Source organism: Dama dama, chromosome 12, assembly GCF_033118175.1.
Source record: "Dama dama isolate Ldn47 chromosome 12, ASM3311817v1, whole genome shotgun sequence".
Taxonomy (NCBI): Eukaryota; Metazoa; Chordata; class Mammalia; order Artiodactyla; family Cervidae; genus Dama; species Dama dama.
Window position 1 is genome coordinate 81,494,675 of NC_083692.1, and position 5,955 is coordinate 81,500,629.

Genomic DNA, 5,955 nt, shown 5'->3' on the forward strand with positions numbered 1-5,955 from the left:
GTGAAATGATGGAGAGGTCTGTGCCTGAGTTTCCTTTACTTTAGAAATCAGAGGACTAATCCTACAATTAATCCCTGAGTTGTCTGAAGTTTTCCAACCAGTCTCTTCGAGATGGTAGTAACAGATACTTATGTTCGATTAACTCAATGATTAACTAAAATGTGTAGCACTTAGCTAAACACTTTATTTGTGCGTGTGTGTTTAGTTGCTAAGTCATGTCCGATTCTTTTGTCACCCCATGGAGCCTGCCAGGCTCCTCTGTCCATGGGATTTCCCCAGCAAGAATACTGGAGTGGATTGCCATTTCCTTCTCCAGAGGATCATTTTTATTTACATTACCTCTAAATGTTCATTAGACCATCACCAACTCGATGGACATGAGTTTGAGCAAGCTCCGGTAGTTGGTGATGGACAGGGAAGCCTGGCAGGCTGCAGTCCATGAGGTTGCAAAGAGTTAGACACGACTGAGTGACTGAACTGAACTGAAATGTTCATAACCAATTTTCAAGGCAATTCTATATTACTTATAGATGTGAACACTGAAGCTTGGCAAGGTGCAGTAGCTTACCCAAGATGACACTGCTGCAAATGATCAGGTTCATTTTGACATTGGCTTTTCTTCACTGTGATGCTGTCTTTCTTCACTAAATCCAACAGAGGACCAGGAAGGCTTTTGCTGAGTTTTATTTTCATTCTCTTTAGCTCATACTTCCCTTCCTGCTTGACAATAACAATCTGATCTCTCTTGAAGTATGTGTCTGGCTGTGGGGATCCTCTGTCCAAGTATGGTGAAAGGCTGGGTGTCAGTAAGGATCCCTGGGCTACAATGAGGTGCCCAGCACCGGTGACTGAAGGTAGACCAGATAGTTAGATGTGGTACTCTGTTGACAGTGACTGCTAAGTGATAATGACTATAATTGTTGCTGAGGTCACTGATGCAATATTAAGAGCCAATGATCCCTGATTGATTGGGTGACCACTCAGACTGATTTATAATTGTGCCATGCTGTTCATTAAATATTTTGAACATCACCCTTAATTGTATTATTAAGTGAAGTCTGACTTTAGAATGCTGGCCTCATTCTGTACATTACTATGAAGACGGCTAGTAAAAGGAGTTTGATATTTTTTGTTGCATATAGAACAGTATTATAATGAATATCAAAGAGTATTTTTACATTTCACAACTTCTTTGTAAAATTTTGGAATACACTTAACTATCTTTATCTGTTAGCTGCCTAGCCAGCAACTCTAGCAATACCCAAGATTTTTTTTCATACATCTCCCCCTCCTGATGGTAGCCCATCTCCTTTGGGTGGGTCCTGATTATTTGGGGATAATCAGGATAATGACTCAGAAATGGAGATGTGACACAATATGACCAACGAGATTCAAGTGTCAACTGTTTGGGCAATATGGGAAAGAAACTTCCTCTTTTTTTTGAAAGCGCTACCTGCAGAGGGGTCTTCTCCCTGGGACATTATGGTTCAGTTCAGTTCAGTTCAGTCACTCAGTCATGTCTGACTCTTTGTGACCCCATGAGCTACAGCACGCCAGGCCTCCCTGTCCATCACCAGCTCCTGGAGACCACCCAAACCCATGTCCATTGAGTTGGTGATGCCATCCAACCATCTCATCCTCTGTCGTCCCCTTCTCCTCCTGCCCTCCTGCCCTCCGTCTTTTATGTCTCTTTTCCCATCATCAGGGTCTTTTCAAATGAGTCAGCTCTTCGCATCAGGTGGCCAAAGTATTGGAGTTTCAGCTTCAACATCAGTCCTTACAATGAACACCCAGGACTGATTTCCTTTAGGATGGACTGGTTGAATCTCCTTGCAGTCCAGGGGACTCTCAAGAGTCTTCTCCAAAACCACATTATGGTAAGCAGATGCAAAGCCCAGAACTTCTGCAGCCACTTTGGCACCATGAAGGGAGCCAGTCTTGGGATAAAGCTGGAGCCTTGGAAGGCAGAGCAGAAAGAGGGAGGGAAACCAGACTCTGAAGGGGAACAGCATCACTGAACCCCTGAACCAAATAAGCCCTGAAGTTCCACTCACCTCTGTCCTTTTCATCTATGTGAACCCATAAGTAAAAGTGAAAGTGAAGTTGCTCAGTAGTGTCCAACTCTTTGTGACCCCATGGATGGTAGCCTACCAGGCTCCGCCATCCATGGGATTTTCCAGGCAAGAATACTGGAGTGAGCTGCCATTTCCTTCTCCAGGGGATGTTCCCAACCCAGGGATCAAACCCAGGTCTCCTGCATTGCAGACAGATGCTTTACCCTCTGAGCCACCAGGGAAGCCATAGATCCCCTTTATTTTTCAAGGCAGTTCAATTTGGGTTTTCCATTTCTTGCAACTAAAAGCAGAGGTGGTTGGTAAACTGCCATAGAAATCTAGAAGGAACATAAATAACAAGCTCATGACAGCCTACTCTCAAATCAAGACACATTGTGAAGTCCATCAAGCCACATGGCAATATTTAAAGTGATTCTCATTACCTTTAGCTAGAGGACAGATTGTGCTAAAAATCATACCAAAATCTGATTGTGAAGGAAGATGAATTCATAGCCCTAACAAATCTATGCTAAAATCACTGCCCTGGTAAGATAAAATCAGGATCCTGATACACAGGATAGGCATATTTGGATAGATGCCTTTGAGAACCTGGAATCCTCTGGACCAGCAGAGGTACCCCACACTTCTAGGAGAGTAGCTTTCCATTACCACCCCTAGACTGATAAGTGGGGTTGGGTTTCAGCGTGGCTTTAGGGGGTAAATATTGTCTTTTTTTGTGTAATAAGAGATTATTCCCCAAAAGAGCTTCAGATTGTGACAAATATATGACAAAATATATATATGGAGATGGATCTCAAGATTACTGGACAGAAAGATTTGATATAAGGCTGGTAACAGAAGATTTAATGATATGGAGACACTTCCATTGTGCCATGCTGTGCTAATTTGCTTTAGTTGTGTCTGGCTCTGTGTGACCCTGTGGACTGTAGCCTGCCAGGCTCCTCTGTCCATGGGATTTTCCAGGCAAGAATACTGGAGTGGGTTGCCATGCCCTCCTCCAGGGGATCTTCCTGATCCAGGGATCAGACCCACGTCTTTTATGTCTCTTGTATTGGCAGGTGGGTTCTTTACCACTAGTGCTACCTGGGAAGCCCTGACACTTCAGTTACTTTGTCTTTGATATCATGGCAAGGATGCCTGGAGCTGGCACTAAATAAGCTGTTGGAATGGCTCCTTGAAGTTTGGAGTCAATGATGGTCTACAGGAAATAAGGTAGAGATGCCTTGGCAGAGTGTTAAGGAGGAGGTCAAAACCCTCAAAGAGGTAAGCATTTGAATGGACTTCTTTTGTAATGCCAGAGACCTCTCCAGTTGACTGTGTTCCCTGGGAAGGCCCAGAAGACACTTCCTTCATTAAGGCAATGAGGAATATGCTAGAGAGAGGGCTCAGTGCTGTCTGTCTTCTATAGGCCAGGGCTGACGGTAAGAGATGCTGCTGCAGAACTGGCATCCCTAGTGTCAATGAGATGATAGAATTCTGGAATAGGGAGGTCAGGAGGCAACACTTAACTTCAGAGACAATGCGGGTGTAATTACCATAATGAACATCAAAGTCAGTTGGAATCAAGGGCCTTGATCCTTGGGGATCAGGGCAATGGCTAACAGACACTGATGTTTCTAAGGGCAGGAAGTGGAGAGCCAATGAAGATGTTGTTTAACTACTGTGATCAAAATAAATCAGTAGAGGGTGAGCAGCAGGTTGATTGCAATGAAAAAAAGTCATGATTTCTCACCTGTTTTCCAAACCTGAGCCAGATTTTAGAGCACATGATCGAAGGGGCTGAGCTGTGTTGAGGAACCCTGCAATGCTGCATCAAGAGTATATAGCAGATACTCTCCCAATCCTTCCCCCAAAGGGACCTACAGTCACTGGTGTAATTGCACACTGATGCAGTGAGAATATCCGGATATTTGAAGGCTGCTGGACATAGGATTTTAGTTGACACTGCTACCATGGGGACCCCAAAAATGCCATTATGGTCCCCATGCCTAGGGATGGGGTATGTGGAGGCCAGGCATTACGTGGAGTCCTGGCCCAGGTTCATTTTCTCAGTCTCTGATTGCATAATTGAGATGGATATACTTAGCATCTGGTTCCCTGGCCTGCGGGGCAAGAGTCATTATAGTAAGGAAGGTTTAAACCACTGCCTCCTGGGCATGATAGTAAATCAGAAATAATACTGCATCCAGCATGGAAGAGCAGATATTGGTGCCACCCTGAAAGACCTAAAAATCAAATGAATCAGGGCAAAGATGATTCATTGCTTTTACCATAAATCTAAACAAATTATAATCCCAATCCCAGCTATTATGCCAGATACAGTATCTTTACTGAGAAGATCAATACAACCTGTGGTACCTGAAATGCATCTACTGAAATGGTGAAGGTGTTATTTTTAATCTCCATCAGAAAAGCAAATCAACAGCAGTTTGCATTAACCTCCAACAGAGAGAAGAACACATTCATAGTCTTGCCCTAGAGCTAGATTACCTCTCCTACCGTCTGTCTCATTGTAGTCCAGAGGCACCTTGATAATCTCCACATTCCACAGAACCTCATGGTGGTTGGTCCACTCTATTGATGAAATCATATTACTTAGAGCTGGTAAGTGGGAATGATAAGTATTCTAGAAGCCTTAGTAAGGCACCCGAGTGCCAGAAGGTAGGAGATAAATCCTACAAACATTTAGGAGGCCTAACACACTGTGAAGTATTTGGGGGTCTAATAGTCTGGGGTGTGCTGGAATGCCCCCCTCCAAAATAAAGGAGAGACTATAGCACCTCATACCCCCAGCATTGAAAAGGGGCCACAGTGCTTGATAGGTCTCTTTGGATTTTAGAGATAACACGTACCATGGTTGGGAATATCATTCAGTCCCATTTATCAGATGAATCAGAAAACTGTGGGTTTTGAGTGGAGCCTAGAGGCAGACAGGGTGCTTCAGTAGGTCCAGGCTGTCACAAAAGGCTCTGGGCTCATATAACCCAGCAGAGGTCAATGGGGCTAGAAGTATCTGTGGTAGATAAATGTGCTGCATGGAATCTCTGGCAAGTTCTATTGGGAGACAGTAGCAGTACAAATTGTTGAGTTCTGGAATACTCAAAGCTATGCTGAGAGGAGACTGAAAAAGTTGGCTTAAAGCTCAATATTCAGAAAACTAAGATGGCATCCAGTCCTATCACTTCATGGCAAATAGATGGGGAAAGAGTGGAAACAGTGGCTGATTTTATTTTTTGGGGCTCCAAAATCACTGCAGATGGTGATTACAGCCATGATATTAAAAGACACTTACTCCTTGGAAGGAAAGTTATGACCAACCTAGACAGCATATTAAAAAGCAGAGACATTACTTTGTCAACAAAGGTCCATCTAGTCAAGGCTATGGTTTTTCCAGTAGTCATGTATGGATGTGAGAGTTGGACTATAAAGAAAGCTGAGTGCAGAGGAATTGATGCTTTTGAACTGTGGTGTTGGAGAAGAGTCTTGAGAGTCCCTTGGACTGCAAGGAGATCCAACCAGTCCATCCTAAAGGAGATCGGTCCTGGGTGTTCATTGTAAGGACTGATGTTGAAGCTGAAACTCCAACACTTTGGTCACCTGATGTGAAGAGCTGACTCATTGGAAAAGACCCTGATGCTGGGAAAGATTGAGGGCAGGAGGAGAAGGGGACAACAGAGGATGAGATGGTTGGATGGCATCACCGACTCAATGGACATGAGTCTGGGTAAACTCCGGGAGTTGGTGATGGACACAGAGGCCTGGAGTGCTGCAGTTCATGGGGTCACAAAGAGTTGGACACAACTGAGCCATTGAACTGAACTGAACTGATGCTATCTGCAGCAGAGAGATATCCATCATTCAAGCAATAGCTCCTGGCATG